This window comes from Dasypus novemcinctus, chromosome 3, assembly GCF_030445035.2.
Source record: "Dasypus novemcinctus isolate mDasNov1 chromosome 3, mDasNov1.1.hap2, whole genome shotgun sequence".
Classification (NCBI taxonomy): Eukaryota; Metazoa; Chordata; class Mammalia; order Cingulata; family Dasypodidae; genus Dasypus; species Dasypus novemcinctus.
In genome coordinates, this window is record NC_080675.1 from 40,773,374 (window position 1) to 40,793,511 (window position 20,138).

The 20,138-nt window shown below is 40.5% G+C and overlaps 1 non-coding gene across 1 annotated transcript; it reads left to right on the forward strand.

The window, feature by feature from the left end:
- The first annotated feature begins 15,724 nt into the window (after positions 1 to 15,724).
- On the forward strand, positions 15,725 to 15,856 carry LOC111760205 (small nucleolar RNA SNORA38). The gene has a single exon (XR_002793963.1). It is a non-coding gene; the product is annotated as a small nucleolar RNA SNORA38 (small nucleolar RNA).
- Positions 15,857 to 20,138: the final 4,282 nt, after the last annotated feature.

The window sequence follows — 20,138 nt, forward strand, 5'->3', positions numbered from 1 at the left end:
GAAATCTGTGGTTCTTTTTGTTGCATCATCTTGTTGTGTCAGCTCTCCGTGTGTGCAGAGCCATTCCTGGGCAGGCTGCACTTTCTTTCGCGCTGGGTGGCTCTCCTTATGGGGTGCACTCCTTGCGCATGGGGCTCCCCTATGTGGGGGACACCCCTGCGTGGCAGGGCTCTCCTTGTGCATATCAGCACTGCACATGGGCCAGCTCCACACAAGTCAGTGAGGCCTGGGGTTTGAACTGTGGACCTCCCATGTGGTAGGCGGACACCATATCCATTGGGCCAAGTCTGCTTCCTCAAAGTGTTTTTATCAAGAAAGGATACTGGATTTTGTCAAATGCTTTTTCTGTATCAATTGAGACAATCATGTGGGTTTTTTTCCCCCTTCAATTTGTTAATGTGATGTATTACTTTGATTTTTCTTAAGTTGAACCAGCCTTGCATACCAGGAATAAATCCCACTTAGTCACGATGTATAAGTCTTTTGATATGCTGTTGAATTCAATTTGCAAGTATTTTGTTGAGAATTTTTAAATCTATGTTCATCAGAGAGATTGGTCTGTCATTTTCTTTTCTTTAAAGATTAATTTTATTTATTAAAACCGCCCCCCCCCCATTGTTTGCGTTCATTGTCTTTTCTCTCTGTCTGTTCGTAGTATGCTTGTCTTCTTTTAAGAGGCATCAGGAACCAAACCCAGGACCTCCCATATGGGAGGGAGGTATCTAATAACTTGAGCCACCTCTGCTCCCTACTTGTTGCCTCTTACTCTATTTCCTCATTGTGTCTCTTCATTGCGTCATCATGTTGTGACATCTTTTTGCGTCATCTTACTGTATCAGTCCATTACGTCAGCTTGCTGTCTTGCTTGTCTTCTTTAGGATGCACTGGGAACTGAAAATGGGACCTCCCATGTGGTGGGCAGGTGCCCAATTGCTTGAGCCACATCTGCTTCCCCTCATTGTGTCTTTAGTATTATTGTGATGTTGGCTTCATAAAAATGTGTTGGGTAATTTTCCCTCCTCTTCAGTTTTTTGGAAGAGTTTAAACAGGATTGGTGTTAATTCTTTTTTTTTTTTTAATGCTTTATTTATTTATTTATTTATTTATTCTACTTCCCCTCCTCCTGCTCTGCTGTTTTTGCTGTCTTTGCACATTAGCTGTTTGATCTTCTGTATCTATTTCTCTTTTTGTCTTCTCTTCTCATTTTTTCTTGTCTAGGATTCACCAGGATTCAATCCTGGAGACCCCTAATGTGGAAAAAGCTTCCCTGTCAATTGCACCACCTCAGTTCCTGGTTTCTGCTGCACTTCACCTTGACTCTCCCCTTGTCTCTCTTTTGATGTGTCATCATTCTGCTACATGACGCACTCACGCAGGCACTGGCTCACCATGTGGGCACTCACGTGAGCACTGGCTCACCATGTGGCACACTTTCTTTTCTTCTTTTTCACCAGAAGGCCTCAGGGATTGAACCCTGGTCCTCCCATATGGTAGGCAGAAGCTCTATCACTTGAGCCACATCTGCCTCCCTAATTATTTTTTTATATTTATTTTTTGTCTTTATTTTTTTAATATTACACTGAAAAAATATGAGGTCCCCATATACCTCCCACCCCCCTCACCCCACTCCTCCCCCCATAACAACAATCTCCTCCATCATCATGAGACATTCATTGCATTTGGTGAATACATCTCTGAGCACCACTGCACCTCATGAGTTGTACTAATTATTTTTTAAATGCTTGGTAGAATTCACCTGTGAAGCCATCTGGTCCTGGACTCTTCTTTGTGGGAGATTTTTGATGATGGATTCAATATTTTTAAATGTGATTGGTGTATTAAGTTCTTGTATTTCTTGTCACATCAGTGTAGTTGGTTGTGCATTTCTAGGAATTTGTCCATTTCATCTAGGTTGTCTAGTTCGTTGGCACAAGGCTTCTCATAATATTCACTTATGATCCTTTATATTTCTGTGGGGTTAGTTGTAACTTCCCCCCTCTCATTTCTGATTGTATTAATTTGCATTTTCTCTCTTTTCTCCTTTGTTAGTCTAGCTAAGAATTTGCTGATTTTATTGACATTCTCAACAAGCTTTTAGTTTTGTTGATTTTTTTCTATTTTTTTATGTTGTTCTCAATTTCATTTATTTCTGCTCTAATCTTTATTATTTCTATCTTCTGCTTGCTTTGGGATTGGTTAGTTGTTCTTTTTCTAGTTTTTCCAATTGTTCGGTTAGATCTTTGATTTTAGCACTTCTTTTTAAATATAGGCATTTAGGGCTATAAATTTCCCTCTCAAGACTGCCTTTGCTGTATCCCATAAGTTTTGATAAGTTGTGTTCTCATTTTCACTTGTCTCAATATATTTACTGATTTCATTTGCAATTTCCTCTTTGACCCATTGATTATTTAGGAATGTGTTGTTTAGCCTCCACACTTTTGCAAATTTACCTTTTTCCTGCCTATTGTTGATTTCCAGTTTCATTCCATTATGATTTGAGAAGATACTTTATATAACTTCAGTTTTTTTGTATTTATCGAGAATTTCATTGTGACCTAACATGTGGTCAATCTGGAGAAATATCCATGGGTACTTGAGAAGAATGTACAACCTGCTAAGTTTGCATACAACATTTAGTATATATCTGTTAGGTCTAACTTATTTATCATATTGTTCAAGTTCTCTGTTTCCTTGTTGAACTTCTGTCTAGTTGTTCTATCTAATGATGTGAGTGGTATGTTGAAGTGTCCAACAATTATTGTAGAGATGTCTATTTTTCCCTTCAGTTTTGCCAAAGTTTGTCCCTTTTCCTGGGTAGGAAATAATTCCACTCCCCTCTGCATCCTCAACTACCAGTCCCAGTTAGTAGAGAAGGAGATTGAGAGAGTTGGATCTCTTTAGTCCTGGATCTCTTTAGTCTGGAGCTAACTCCCAAGGTAGACAATGGTACAGCCCTACCTGGCCTGGAAGGGGTCGTGGGACACAGCTGACCAAATTTGCCAGTCAAATGCTGAGTCAGCCTTAGGCTGTGTCCCCTCTCTTCCCTTTCCTGGGGAGGTGGGTCCTTGGTGCCCTCTTTGTTGGTAGCCACAGGCCCTGAGACCTGAGAATTCAAATATCTTTAGTGTAGGGGAGGGTGCTGGCAGTAGCAGTTGCTACTTTTAACTCACTGTTTTACAGTCAGGATTCTTGTCCTTTGTCCCTCTCTTCTGGGTTGTGTCCAGCCTTCCCCTGGTTTCTTAAACCCTAGAAGATATTTTTCCAGGCTGTTTTTGCCTGTCTTCTAGCTATTTTTCTGGGAGAGAAGAGAGTCCTGTCTTTCTAGTGTACCATCTTCCCAGAAGTCCCAATATAAGAAAATTAATATAATTTACAACATTAACAAAACAGAGGGGGAATAAAACACATGATCATCTCCATTGAAGCAGAAAAGGCATTCCACAAAACCCAGCATCCTTTCTTGTAAAAAACACCTAGAAAAATAGAAATAGAAGTGAACTTCCTTAACATGATAAAGGGCATATATGAAAAACCCACACCTAACATCACTCTCAATGGTAAAAGACTGAAAGCTTTCCCTCTAAAGTTTGGAACAAAACAAAGATGCCCACTCTCACCAGTTATCCAGCTGTTACCAGATTTTGTCTAGGTTCTTGACTATGCTGCAGAAATGAATTTCAAGAGCACATCAGGTGAGTTAGGCCAGTAATTTATTCAGGTAGGGAGGGAAGAGAAATGGGAGAAAATAACAGATCATGGGTCCCAGGTAGAGAAGAAGGGTCTTAAAAGTGATAAAGCAGGCTGATTTACAGATTATAATTTCCCATTATAGATTATAAATGCCCAGGTTTTACTTGTGTGGTGACCATGGCAGGGAAAAAAATGGTGAGAGCAGGGCACAGAAGGCAGGAACAGGCACACGGACTGGCACAGGAACAGGCACTGGGACAGGGCAAAGGCAAGAGAAGGGGTCCGAAGGGGAGAGAGCGAGTTCAGGCCTTGCACCAACTTTTTGAACCATTAATTATTCCACCTCTTTGCTAATGATAGGGGAGGAGTTCCAGCTGTTTGCTGTTTTGATTGATTACCACCCCCTCATCAATCCCCTAGGAGGGCCCAATGATAAACTCCTTGGGGAATATCCAGGGCTTCTTCTGGCTTCCAGAGGAAATCTTGTTCTGAATGGCAGAATCTTGTGTATGTGTTGGGGAGGGTCTTCCAGCAGCCATCTTGGGGTTACTGATGTCCACATGGATTTCTTACCAGGTTCCAGATCCATCTATTGATTCCCTATCTTACTAGCAGCTTCACAACAGTGTACTGTAATTTCTAGCCAGAGCAGCTGAGCAAGAAAAAGAAATAAAAGTCATCCAAATTGGAAAGGAAGAAGTAAAATACTATTTGCAGATAACATGATCATACATATAGAAAGTCTGAAATAATTGACAACAAAGCTACTAGAGCTAATAAATAAATTCAGCCAAGGGGTATGGTACAAGACCAACCCACAAAAATTCAGTAGTGTTCCACTCCACTAATAATGAGCAAGCTGAGGAGGAAATCGAGAAAAAATTCCAGGGAAACGGACTTTGGCCCAGTGGTTAGGGCGTCCGTCTACCATATGGGAGGTCCGCGGTTCAAACCCCGGGCCTCCTTGACCCGTGTGGAGCTGGCCATGCGCAGTGCTGATGCGCACAAGGAGTGCCGTGTCACGCAAGGGTGTCCCCCGCGTGGGGGAGCCCCACGCGCAAGGAGTGCGCCCGTGAGGAAAAGCCGCCCAGCGTGAAAAGAAAGAGCAGCCTGCCCAGGAATGGCGCCGCCCACACTTCCCGTGCCGCTGATGACAACAGAAGCGGACAAAGAAACAAGACGCAGCAAATAGACACCAAGAACAGACAACCAGGGGAGGGGGGGGGGGAGTAAATAAATAAATAAATCTTTAAAAAAAGAAAAGAAAAAATTCCATTTACAGAAACAACTAAAAGAATCAAATATCCGGGAATAAATTTAACCAAGTACGTAAAGGACATATACTCAGAAAACTGCAAAACATTGCTAAAAGAAATCAAAGACCTAAATAAATAGGACATTCCACATTCATAAATTGAAAGGTTAAATATTGTTAAGATGTCAATTCTACCCAAAATTATTTACAATGCAATCCCAATCAAAATTCCAACAGCCTTCTTTACAGAAATGGAAAATCTAATTTTCAAATTCATTTCAAGGGGGGGGGGGACCCAAATAACCAAAACATCTTGCAAATGAAGAACAGAGTTGGAGGACTCACACTTATTAACATTAGAATATAGTACAAAGCTACAGTGGTCAAAACAGCATGATACAGGCACAAGGATAGATATACTGATCAATGGCATTGAACTGAGAGTTCAGAAATAGACCCTCACATATATGGTCAATTGATTTTTTTTATCTCCCCATCTCCGCCCCCCCATTTGTGGTTTCTTGCATGCTGTCTGCTCTCTGTGTCCATCTGCTGTGTGTTCTTCTGTGTCTGTATTTTTTAAATTTATTTTTATTCCCCCTTCCCCCTTGCAGCTTGCTTACTGTCTGCTCTCTGTGTCCATTTTCTGCATGCGCTTCTGTGTTTTTTTGCTTGTCTCCCATTTTTTGTTGCTTCACCTTGCTGAGTTGGTTCCCCATGGTGCTTGTGGGCCAGGTGGCTCTACACAGAGCTTGTTGGCCATGCAGCTCTCCGCCACATGCAGGCAAGCCTGCCTTTACAAGGAGGCCCCGGATGCGAACCCAGGGCCTCCCATATGATAGACGGGAGCCCAACTGATTGAGCCACAGCTGCTTCCCAGTCAATTGATTTTTGACGAGGCTTCCAAGGCCACTCAATTGGGAAGGGTAGTCTATTCAACAAATACTGCTAGGAGAATTGAATTTCTATTTGTAAAGAATGAAAGACCACCCTGTCACATACCATATACAAAAATTAACTCAAAGTAAAAAAATTAACTTAAAAAGACTAAATATAAGAACCAGGACTAGAAAATACAGGGAAACATCTTTAAGTTATTGTGTTAGGTAGTGATTTCTTAGACTTTATACCCAAAGCACAACTAATGAAGAAAAAAAATGGTACCACCTCAAATTTAAAACTTTTCTACCTCAAAGGATTTTGTCACAAAAATGAAAAGATAATGTACTAAATGGGAAAAAAATTTTGGAAACCATGTATCAGATAAGGGCTTAATATCCAGAATATACAAGAAACCCTACAACTCAACAATAAAAAGATAAACAACCCAATTTAAAAATGGTCAAAAGACTGGAATAACATCTCTCCAAAGAAGCTATACATGTGGCTTAAAATCACATGACAAGAAGCTCAACATCTACTAGGGAAATGCAAATCAAAACCACAATGAAAAAAAAAAAGAAGGAAAAAAAGAAAAAAAAAACACTATAAGATATTGTTGCACATCCCCTAGAATGGCTACTCTTAAAAAAAACAGAAATTTGCAAGTGTTTGAGAGGCATGGAGATATAGAAACACCCATTCATTGCTGGTGTGGATGTAAAATGGTGCAGCCAGTGTGGAAAACAGTTTGGCATTTCCTCAGGAAGCTGAGTATAGATACCATATGACTGGATAATCCTGCTGCTAGGTATATATTCAGAAAAATTAAAAGCAGGTATTTTAACAGATATCTGCACACCAATGTTCATAACAGAATTATTTACAATTACAAAAAGATGGAAGCATCCTGAGTATCCATTGTATTAGTCAGACAGATGGGTACTAATGCAAAATACCAGAAATCAGTTGACTTTTATAAAGGGTATATATTTGGTACAGAAGCTTACAGTTACTACATCATAAAGCATAAGTTACTTTCCTCACCAAAGTCTGTTACCATATGTTGGAGCAAGATAGCTGCCAATATCTGCAAGGATTCAGCCTTCCTCTTCCTCTTAAGGCTCCATGGTCCCACCTTCTTCCGATATCAATTGGAGGCTGGGGTAACTATCATCTCTCTTCCGGGGCTCATTTCTTTCTAGGCTCAGCTACTCTGCTTTTTCCACAAGGCCAGCTGTAAACTTTCGCGCGAGCAGCTCTCTCTCTTCCCCCAGCCTCTGCTGTGTCTAATGGAGCCTTCTCTCTTTGCTCATGTATCTGTTTCTCTATGTATTTACTTCCTGTGGCTCCAGCATTAAAACTCCAACTTTCTCTTCTGCCATGTCGTTTTCTGTGAGTCCTCACCCACCATGTCCTACTGACTTGGCACAATTAAAGCCTTAATCATTATTTAATAAAGTAAAAGTGAAACCTCTGAATCGAATCCAATCTAATATGCCCAGAGGAACAGACCAGTTCACAAACATAATCCAATATCTATTTTTGGAATTCATAAGCAATATTAAATTGCTACACCCATCAACCAATGAATGGATAAGCAAAATGTGGCACGTATATGCATATTATCTATATACATGATGGAATATTATTCAGCTGAAAAAAGGAATGAAGTCCTGATGCATACGATAACATGACTCAATATTGAGGACATTATGCTGAGTGAAATAAGCCAGACACAAAAGGACAAACATTGTATGATTTCACTATTAACTAATTATAATAAACAAACTCATAGAGTTAGAATCTAGAATATTGGTTACTAGGTAATATATTGGGGTTAGAGAATGGGGAGGTGATGCTTAGCTTGTTCACAATTTCTATTTACGTTGACTGAAAGGTTTGGAAATGGATGGTGGTGATGGCAGTACATTATGAATGTAACTGGCAGCACTGAATTATGTATGTGAATATTGTTCAAAGGGGAAGTTTTGGATCATGTATGTTACTAGCATGAAAGTTAGAAGATAGCACATAGGACTGTGTAAAGTGAATCCTGTTGTGGATTATGGTTTAGGGTTAATAGTGCAAGTGTAAGAATGTTCTTTCATGAATTATGACTAAGGTACAACACTAATACAAGGTGCTAATAATAGGGTGGTGTATGGGGAAAAAATAGACCTAATGTAAACTACGGCTATAGTTAATTGTACTGTTTTAATATTCTTTCCTCAATTGTAACAAAGGTCCCACACTACAGGAAAGTGTCAACAATAGGAGGGTGTATGGGAATGCTATTTTTTTCCATGACTTACATATAAACTTACAATTTTTCTAATTAACCAAAAAAAGGTAATAAAAAAAAACTGAAACAAAACCTGACAGTATTACTTATTATATGATTCAATTTATATAACATGTAAATAAAATGAAATCTATAGTGGCAGACATAGATTTGTGGTTATGTAGTGCTAGAGAAGGACAGAGGGATTGAGAGGTGACTACAACAGGGTATGGGGTGTGTATTAGTCAGTCAAAGGGGTGTTGATGAAAAATACCAGAAATTGGTTGGTTTTTATAAAGGGTATTTATTTGGGGTAGGAGCTTACAGACACCAGGCCATAAAGCATAAGTTATTCCCTCACCAAAGTCTATTTGGAACAAGATGGCTGCCGATGTCTACAAGGGTTCGGGCTTCCTGGGTTCCTATGTTCCTAGGGTTTGCTTTATTCTGGCTTCAAGTTTCCTTCCTTCCTGGGGATGGCTTCTCTTTCCTCTGTGTGCTGAATTCCCAGGGCTCCAGTTTACATCTTCAGCATCAAACTCCAAAATCAAAACTCCAACATTAAAAGCCCTTGCATCAAATGCTCTGACAATGTCCTCTGCCATGCCTTTTATGTGTAAGTCCCCACCCACCAAGGGGTGGGGAATCAATGCCCCAATGACATGGCCCAATCAAAGCCCTAATCATGACTCAATTATGCCCAGATACAGATCAGATTACAAGCATAATCCAATGTTTCTTTTTGGAATTCATCGATTATATCAAACTGCCACAGGGTGGTTTTTTTGGAGGAATGAAAATGTTCTAAAATTAACTGTGATGATGAATGCACAACTCTGTGAATATACTAAAAGCCACTGTTTGGAAGCAGATGTGACTCAAGTAATTGGGCACCCAACTCCCATGTGGGAGGTCCTGGGTTTGGTTCCTGGTGCCTCCTAAAGAAGCTGAGCAGACAGATAAGGGAGCCATCTCGGGGGTGGTGGGAATTAAAAAATGGCCATTGATTATACACTTTGGATGATTGTGTAACATGTGAACAGATCTCAATAAAACTGCCTTAAAATAAAAAAAAATTGGGGAAGTGGATATGGCTCAAGCAACTGAGCTCCCACCTACCAAATGGGAGGTCCCAGGTTCAGTTGCCAGTGCCTCCAAGAGAAGAGAGTGAACTGGCATGATGGGCAGTCATGGCAATCTGACACAAGAGACACAAGAAGAAAAACATAGTGAGAGACACAACAAAGCAGGGAACAGAGGTTCCCAGTGTGTCCTAATGAAGATGAGTAAGACAGTGAGCCTACACAATGGGAAGGCATAGTGAGCTGGCACAACAAGATGATGCAACAAGAGACACAAGAAGAAAAACATAATGAGAGATATGACAAACCAGAAAACAGAGGAGGCTCATGGGAATAGGCACATCCCTCCCACATCAGAGGTCCTGGGTTCACTTCCCAGTGCCTCTCAAAGAAATGAGGAAGACAAACAGACACAGCAAGTGCAAACAATGAGGGGGGGAGAAATAAATGAAATAAATCTTAAAATAAAAATAAAAAGTAAAGACACTAACAACCCAGAATTCTTAACAACCTTAAGAATAAATGCAGGAAGTGGACGTGGCTCAACTGATGGAACATCCACCTACCATATAGGAGGTCCAGGGTTCGACACCCGGGGCCTCCTGGCCTGTGTGGTGAGTCGGCCACGCTCAGTGCTGCTGTGCACAAGGAGTGCCGTGCCATACAGAGGTGTCCCCCACATAGGGGAGCCCCATGTGCAAGGAGTACACCCTGCAAGGAGAGCTGCTCCAGGTGAAAAAAGCACAGCCTGCCCAGAAGTGGGGCCACACACAGAGAACTGATGCAGCAAGATGACACCACAGAAAGAGACAGATTGCCGGTGCTGCAGAGAATGCCATCGGACACAGAAGAACACACAGTGAATGGACAGAGAGCGCACAATGGGGGGAAGTGGAGAGAAATAAACAAATCTTTAAAAAAAGAGAGAATAAATGCGAAATTCATTTAGATTAAGCAACAAGAACAAAAAAGGTACAAGAATTACAAGAAATATAGGCATATCTTGTTTTGTTTTTTAAGTTGTTTTTTTTTTTCATTTCTCTCTCCATTCCCCCTCCCCCCAGTTGTCTGCTCTCTGTGTCCATTTGCTGTGTGTTCTTCTGTGTCCGCTTCTATTCTTGTCAGTGGCCCAGGAACTTGTGTCTCTTTTTGTTGCATCATCTTGCTGCATCAGCTCTCTGTGTGTGCGGCGCCACTCCTGGGCAAGCTGGACTTTCTTTTGCGCTGGGTGGCTCTCCTTACGGGGTGCACTCCTTGTGCATGGGGCTCCCCTATGTGAGGTATACCCCTGCATGGCATAGCACTCCTTGTGCGCATCCACACTGTGCATGGGCCAGCTCCACACGGGTCAAGGAGGTCCTGGGTTTGAACTGCAGACCTCCCATGTGGTAGGCAGATGCTCTATCCTTTGAGCCAAGTCTGCTTCCCAGGTATATCTTGTTTTATTGCACTTTGCTTTATTGTACTTCACTTTATTATGCTTTGCAGATATTCTGGGTTGATTGTGTGTGTGTGTGTGTGTGTGTGTGTGTGAAACCTACATTGGTCAAAACAGTGAGGTATTGGCATAAATATAGACACATTGATCAATGGAATTGAACTGAAAGTTCAGAAATAGACCTGAACTTCTATGGTCAACTGAGTTTTGATAAGCCTACCAAGTCACTTTTCTGGGACAGAACAGTCTCTTCAACAAATCATGCTGGGAGAACTGGATATCCATAACCAAAAAAATTAAAGAGGACCCCTATTTTACTCCCTATATAAGAATCAACTCAAAATGAATCAAAGACCTAAACATAAAAGCCAGGACCATAAAACTCTTAGACGATAATGGAGGGAAACATGTACAAGACCTTGTAGTAGGTGGGGGTCTCTTAAACCTTACACCCAAAGCACAAACAAGAAAAAATAGAATAAATGGAACCTCCTCAAAATTAAACACTTCTGCACCTCAAAGGGCTTTGTGAAGAGGGTAAAAAGGCAGCCTATTAAATGGGAGAAAATATTTGGAAATCACACATCTGACAAGGGTCTAATATCAATGATATATAAAGAGATGCAGGGAAGCAGATAGGGCTCAAGCGATTGGGCTCCCATCTACCATATAGGAGGCCCAGGGTTCAACTCCCAGGGCCTCCTGGTGAAGGCGAGCTTGCCTGAGCAGAGAACTGGCCCACATGGAGTGCTGGCCCACGCGGCAAGCTCATCCAAGTGGAGTGCTGGTCTGCACAGGAGGACTGGCCCATGCAGAAAGCTGGCCTGAGCAGAGAGCTGGTGAAGCAAGATGATGCAACAAAAAGAGACACAGAGGAGAGACAATAAGAGATGCAGCAGACCAGGGAACTGAGGTGGTGCAAGAGATTGAGCACCCTTCTCCCACTCCAGAAGGTCCCAGGATCAGTTCCTGGTGCTGCCAAAAGAAAAGACAAGCAGACACAAAAGAATGCACAGCGAATGGACATAGAGAGCAGACAACAAGGAGGTAGGGGTGGGGTGAAATAAATAAATCTTTTAAAAACATAAAGACATGCAACAACTCAACAATAAAAAGACAAATGACCCAATTTTAAAAATGGACAAAAGACCTGAATAGACATTTTTCTAAAGAAGAAAATAGATGGTGAAAAAATACATGAAAAAATGTCCAACATCACTGGCTATTAGAGAAATGTATATCAAAGCTACAATGAGATCATTGCATACCTACTAGAATGGCCACTATTAAAAATCAGAAAGTTACAAGTGTTGGAGAGGATGTGGAGAGATAGGAACACTTACTCACTATTGGTGGGAATGTAAAATGGTATAGCCACTGTGGAAGTCTCTTTGGCGGTTCCTAAGGAAGTTAGATGTAGATTACCATGTCACCTGGCAATACTACTACTAGGTATATACCCAGAAGATCTGAGTGCAGGTACATGAACAGACATCTGCATACCAATGTGCATAGTGGCATTATTCACAACTGCCAAAATATGGAAACAACCACAGGGTCCATCAACTGATGATCAGATAAACAAACTGTGGTATATACATACAATGGAATATTATTCAACCATAAGAGAAAGAAGTCAGAGTGGATGTGGTTCATGCTGTTGGGCACCCACTTCCCACATAGGAGGTCCTAGGTTCAGTTCCTAATGCCTCCTAAAGAAGACAAAACAAAACAATGAGCAGACAACAAGCAGACAATGAGAAAAAAAAAACAGGAGGGAAGCAGATGTGGCTCACACAATTGAGCTCCTGCTGAGCATATGGGAGGTCCCTGGTTTGGTTCCCAGTGCCTCCTAAAGAAGACAGTGAGCTGGCATGACAGGCAGGTGCAGTGAGCTGATGCAACAAGATGACACAACAAAAGATATGGGGAGGAAAACACAATGAGAGACAAAACAAAGCAGGGAGCGGAGGTGGCTTAAGCAATTAGGCACCTCCCTCTCACATCGGAGGTCCCAGGTTTGGCTCTTGGTGCCTCCTAAAGAAACAAGGAAGATGAACAGATACAGCAAGTGCAAACAACGAGTGGGTGGGGAGAAATAAATAAATCTTTAAAAAATGAGCAGAGAGTGGGTGTGGCTCAAGTGGTTGGGTCCCTGCCTCCCATGTGGGAGATCCTGGGTTTGGTTTGATTATGCCTCTTAAAAAAGATAAAGCAAAACAACAAGCAGACAAAGAGCAAAAACAATGAGCAGACAACAAGCAAAACAAAACAACAAAGGAGAAGGGAGCAGATGTGGTTCAAGCAATTGGGCACCCACCTCCTAAATGAGGGGTCCCGAATTCAGTGTCCAGTGCCTCCTAAAGAGATAAACAAACAGACAATAAATAAAAAACAAAAACAAAAAAACCAAACAGACAATGAGCAAACAGATTAGGGAGCCATATGGTGGGGGGAGGGCAGGATTAAAAAAAAAGAAATGATGTCGTGAGGCATATGACAACATGGATAAAACTGAAGGACACTATGCTGAAAAGGACAAGTACTGTATGGTTTTGCTATTATGAACTAAATATAATGAGCAAACTCATGGAGCTAATAGCTAGAATATAATTCACCAGAGACTAGAAGGAGGTTAGAGAATGGAAAGATGAACTTTAATCTGTGCAGAAATGATAAAAATTTGTTTGTAAATGGAGATAAAATAGAAATGGTGAAAACACCATAGGATTTATAATTAGTAGCACTAACATGGGTATGATAGTGGTTTGTTTTTTGTCATTTTTTTTCTTTTTTTTTTTCAGTAATGAAATGCTCTAATATTAATTGAAGTGATGAATACACAACTCTGTGGTTATACCAAGTGCCATTGATTGTATACATTAGATAAATTTATGCTTTATGAACAACAACAACAAAAATAATAGGGAGGGTTAGGGGGAAATACAGCAAATGGAAGATATGGACTATAGTTAGTAGTAGTACTTTGATGACATTCTTTCATAATTTGTAAAAAATGTTTCATACAAGGTATTGGTGGTGGAGTGAGGTTTGGGAGCTCTGTATGATGTTATGTGTGTTTGTTTTGTAAGTTCACATCTTTTATTATACACTTATTGTTAATATATGTTCATGTATGAATGATATACTTCAGGGAAGTGGATGTGGCTCAACTGATAGAGCATCCGCCTACCATACAGCAGGTGCAGGGTACAGTACCCAGGGCCTTCTGGCCTGTGTGGTGAGCTGGCCCACGTGCAGTGCTGCCACGTGCAAGAAGTGCCGTGCTACACAGGGATGCCTCCTGCATGGGGGTACCCCCTTGTAAGGAGTGTGCCCTGCAAGGAGAGCCACCCCACATGAAAAAAAGTGCAGCCCACCCAGAGTGGCGCTGCACACACAGAGAGCTAACACAATGAGATGATACAACAAAAAGAGGCACAGATTCCTGGTGCCGCTGACAAGAATGAATGATATATTTAAATAAAAATTTTTAAATGAAAAATAAAAAAACAACCCACAACATTTCCTAAGCCAAAGCTTAATCCAAAGCAGGACCCTAACTTTCTTCAATTCTGTGCAGGCTGAGAGAGGTGATGAAGCTGCAGAAAAAAAATTTGAAGGTAGCAGAGCTTTGTTCATGAGGTTTAAGGAAAGATGCCATCTCCATAACATAAAAGTTCAAGATGAAACAGCCAGAGCTGATGTAGAAGCTGCAGTAAGTTATCTAGAAGATGTAGGAAGATAATTGATGAAGGTGGCTATACTAAACATCATATTTTCAATGTAGAAAAACAGCCTTCTATGGAAAGAAAATGCCATCTGGCTTGAAAGCTTCACAGGACAGACTGACTCTCCTGTTAGGGACGAATGCAGCTGGGGACTTTAAGTTGAAGCCAATGCTCATTGGCTATCCCGAAAATCCTAGAGCCCTTAAGAATTATGCTGAATCTACACTGCTTGTGCTCTACAAATGGAACAACAAAGTCTGAATGAGAGCACATCTGTTTACAATATGGTTTACAGAATATTTTATGCCTGTTGAGATCTACTATTCAGAAAAAAGGATTCCTTTCAAAATATTATTGTTCACTAACAAACACCTGGTCACTCAAGAGCTCTGATAGAGATGTATAATGAGATGAATGTTGTTTTCATGCCTGCTAACACAACATCCATTTTGTAGCCCATTGATCGGGGGGTAACGTCAGGTTTCAAGTTTCATTATTAAAGAAACATATTTTGTAAGGCTAAAGCATCAGATTCCTCTGATAGATCTGGGGAAAGTAAATTGAAAACCTTCTGGAAAGGAGTCACCATTTGTATTAGTCAGCCAAAGGGGTGCTGATGCAAAATACCAGAAATTGGTTGGTTTATATAAAGGTTATTTATTTGGGATAGGAGGTTATAGATACCAGGCCATAAAGCATAAGTAACTTCCCTTACCAAAGTCTATTTCCTTGTGTTGGAGCAAGATGGCTGTGACATCTGTGAGGTTCAGGTTTCCTGTGTTCCTCCCTTCCTCAGGATTCTTTTTCCTGGGTTCAGGGTTTCTCTCTTCCTGGGGCTTGCTTCTGTTTCCTTGTGAGCTTACTTCCCAGAGCTCCAGCTTAAGGCTTAAGGCTTCAGCATCAAACTCCAACATCAAAAATCCAACATCAAAAACCCTCTAACTCTGTCCTTTGCCATGTCTTGTGCTTACTGGCACAAGAGATTTACCTGATTACTTAATTAAGTAAACCTCTGAGTCCAAGATAATCTACTATGCCCAGAGGAAAAGATCAGTTTACAAACATAATCCAGTATTTCCTTTTAGAATTCATCAATTATATCAAACTGCTACACTCCACCCTCTGAATTCCAAAAAGACATTACAATATTTAAAAAAAAAACAAAAACAAAAACAAAAACAAAACTTAAATCAGCTACAGTGCAAGTACTAAATCACATCACAATCAATTTAAAGAAATACAGTTGGTCTTGGGGCAAAGTCCTGTCTGTTCTAGATCTCTGAAACTAACAAAACAATTAATCTACTTCCAATACACAAATGGACAAAGGATAAACATTTTCATTACAATAAGGAGAAATTGAGACCCTTCTACAAAGGTGTGTTGGTGGTTTCCTGCCTTTGGACATACAGGAATTGGAGGCAAAAAAGAGGTGGAGTTGGAGAAGTCTGGAGCCTGCTTGCTCCCTACAGGCTCAAGATCATCCTTTCCAAAAAAGAAAATAAAAATTTAAAAAAAAAAAAAAAAAGGACAAATTGGGAGGAAAACATGAGTCACAGTTTCTCTACAGTACAGTAGACCTGCAGGGAATCCTGTGTTTTATTTCAAAGTCTGGGAGTCATTCTTAAGAATGACAGTTCTCCTTGGGGCCATATGAGGACCCACCCTTTCCATTGACTTGCCCAACAGCCATTTTCTTGGTTCCACCCTCATCAAGCATCTGGGTGTTGACCAAGCTCCAGACCTCTCCTTCCAAGAGTGTTGAGGTGATTGCCACACCTTACCCAATCTATGGGTTAGAGTCTTAACCCCCCTAGTACAGTGACATGAAGACAACATTCCCCCTAACCCTTTGGCATAGAGGCTCAATGCTCTTGGAGCAACGAGTTGACCACCTGGCCTTCCACAACCTTTGGGGACAGGTCCATCCCTTTTCAGACCTGTGGGGTGCTGACCTTTACCACCCTAATCCTTGGGGAATGTGCTCCACCCTCTCTGTACCCTGGGGCAGCAAAACTCTGCCAGAACATCGGGCAAGAGCATCCAACCTCTTCAACTCCTAGGGCAAACTCACCCTCTCTGTACACACAGGTGGGGCTCCTCTCTTGGCCTAAGATGATGTCTTAATTCCAGATCTCAGCTTCCTTGGTTTTCCTCTTAAAGCTGTTTCTCCATCAATCTATCCTTTCCATGTCCCTTTTAGTCCTACCTGACAGGGTTTTGTTCATACAGTTCTCTCAAAAACCTTGTTGGTTTAGCATGCAAGAAGCAGGGATCCAAGCCATCAGACAGTAAGACTTTCCACAGGTCTTTCCAAGATAACTGCATCTTTAATCCTGATTTACAAGTGCCAAGTTTAGTTAAGTCCTCCAGTGGGGCACTTTCTTCTGGGAGTTGATCTCCAGAGGCTTGGAATTTCCAGAACTAGTTTCTGTTTACTTTGTGCCTGACAGTTCAGTCCTCAATATATCTCTTTTAACTAGCATTTTGCTATAAGCTGCAAACAGAAGCCAAGCCGCATTCTCCAGGTTTACTTTGGAAATTTCTTCAACTAAATGCCCAGTCTTGCCATTTTCAGATTCTGCCTTCCATAAAACACCAGGAGTTAATCTTGCTAAGTTCTTTGCAGTTTTAAAACGTGGATTGCCTTTCCTCCTGTTTCCAATAATAGTTTCATCATTTACTTCTAAGCATCATAAAAAGTCTCTTTAGCATCCATATTGCTATCAACAGTCTCTTCAAAGCAATCTAGGCCTTTTCCATCACACATCTGACAATTCCTCCAAAAAATACCCCTTACTCATTTATAAAATCATTCCAGCATTTTGGTAATTGCTAAAGCACTTCCCTACTCTTCGGTACCAAATTCTATTTTAGTCAGCCAAAGGGGTGCTGATGCACAATACCAGAAATCAGTTGGTTTTTATAAAGGGTATTTATTTGGGATAGGAACTTACAGATACCAGGCCATAAAGCATAAGTTACTTCCCTTACCAAAGTCTATTTCCACGTGTTGGAGCAAGATGTCTGCTGACATCTGTGAGGGTTCAAGCTTCCTGGATTCCCTCATTCCTCAGGTTTCTTTTCCTGGGCTCAGAGCTTCTCTTCTTCCTGGGCCTTGCTTCATTCTAGATGCTTTTAAGAATATTCATGATTCCTGGGAGGAGATCAAAATGTCAACATTAACAGGAGTTTGGAAAAAGTTGATTACAGCCCTCATGGATGACTTTGAGGGTTTCAAGGCTTCAATGGAGGAAGTAACTGCAGATGTGGTAGAAATAGCAAGAGAGTGAGAAATTAGAAGTGGTGCCTGAAGATATGTCTGAATTGCTGCAATCTCATGATAAAACTTTACTGGATGAGGAGTTGCTTCTTACGGATGAGCAAAGAAAGTGGTTTATTGAGATGGAATCTATTCCTGGTGAAGATGCTGTGAACATCGTTGAAATTACAAAAAAAAAAAAGGATTTAGAATGTTACACAGACTTAGTTGATAAAACAGTGGCAGGGTTTAAAAGGATTGACTCCAATTTTTAAAGAAGTTCTACACTGAGTAAAATGCTATAAAACAGCATTGCATGTTACAGGGAAATCTTTCATGATAGGAAGTCAATGTAGCAAGCTTCATCGTTATTTTATTTTAAGAAATTGCCACAGCCACCCTAACCTTCAGCAACCACCACCGTGATCAATCAGCACTATCAACATCAAATCAAGACCTGCCACCATCAAAAATATTATGACTTACTAAAAGTGGAGATGATGGTTAGCATTTTTTAGCAATAAAGTATTTTTCAGTTAAGGTACGTACATTATTTTTCCCAACATAATGCTATTGCACACTTGAATAGACGATAGTATAGTATAAACATGACTTTTACATGCCCTGGGAAACCAAAAAATTTATGTGACACTTTATTGCAATAGTCTCTTTATTGAGGTAGTCTGGACCTGAACCCATAATACCTGTGAGGTGTGCCTATACTGAATTTTTTACCAATTGAAGGCTTGTGGTAACCCTGCATTGAGTAAGTCAGTCAGCACCATTTTTCCAACAACATATACTCACTTCATGTCTGTGTCCTATTTTAATTAAAGTGTGTACATTTTTTAGACATACTACTGCACATTTAGTAGTCCACAATGTAGTGTAAATATAACTTTTATAGGGAATGGGAAACCAAATAAATCAAACCAGCATTATCTTGGAGGTGTGCCTGTACTAAAGTTCTTTGGGCTAAAAGGACATGATTCAAGGTTGAAAATTAGATTCTCAGGAAGGAAAGAAGAGCATCCTAAATGGTAACAATTTGGGTAAATACATAAGATGTTTTTAATTATAAAATTTTAAAAAACACTTATTTTTTTAAAAAAGCAAAAATTCCTTTATAGAGTTTAACACATATGTAGGTAAAATTCATATGACAATTATGGAATAAAGGATGGGAAATGGTAAATTCACTTGCAGACTTTCAAGTTTCCTACATTCTATATCAAATGATTTAATAGTAACTATAAGTAGACTGTGAAAAGTTAACAGTATGCAGTGCAATACCTGGAGTCATACTAAAAATGTATTCAAACAGGTATAGCTAAAAGGTTGATAGATCAATTCAATATTTAAATAATTTGAAAGAAGTCAAGAAAAGAGATATAAAAGAAGAACAATTAGAGGGGACAGATAGAAAATTTAAGAATTAAATGAAAGCCCTAAATCAAACCATATCAATAATTGCATTAGATATTAATGGGCTGAAATAAATATCAAAAGAAAACAGAACAAAAATTTAATTTAAAAAATGTTAATGAACTAAATGCTTCAACTAGCAGGAGATTGGCAAAATGGATTTTTCCCAAAGAAGCAAATGCTACTATTTGCTATCTATAAGGCATGTACTTTAAATATAAAGCACAGGGAAGTGGATTTGGCCCAATGGATAGGGCGTCCGCCTACCACATGGGAGGTCCAAGGTTCAAACCCAGGGCCTCCTGACCCGTGTGATGAGCTGACCCATGCACAGTGCTGATGTGTGCAAGGAGTGCTGTGCCACACAGGGATGTCCCCCATATAGAGGAACCAAATGCACAAGGAGTGCACCCTGTAAGGAGAGCTGCCCAGCACAAAAAAAGTGCAGTCTGCCCAGGAATGGCGCTGCACACACAGAGAGCTGATGCAGCAAGATAATGCAACGAAAAGAGACACAGATTCCAGGTGCTGCTGTGTTGGAGATTTGGGCCCAAAGGGTATCGGGAATGAAAGAAAGAGAAAAAGGAGAATGAAAGAAAGTGAAAGAAAGAGGGAGCTGGGATCAGGGAGTCTGCACGTAGAGACTCATCAGATTTCTTTATTATTTACAAGGGGCTCTATATATACCCCAGTCTAAGTGAGAACAAGCAGCAACTTGCAGTTAACTATCAGCATTACTCATAGTCTAAGGAATCCAAAAAATCTTAAGGTACAAAGTCCTAAGTGTCCTATTTACAACAAAAGGTATGTGCTCATCTTTTCTTTCAGCCTTTAACAGCTTCCTCCTATTTGTCGGGCACTCTTAATTACTGCATTCCTTAGGTTGCAAGCGTAGCCATGGAAACAGCACATCTCTCCTTGTGAGACCACTGTGCCTCAGTTTCCAACACCACTGACAAGAATACAAGTGGACATGAAAGAACACACAGCGAATGGACACAGAGAGCAGACAATTGGGGGTGGGGTGGGGAAGTGGAGAGAAATCAATCAATCAATCAATCAATCTTTTAAAAAAATAAAATAAAGCACAGG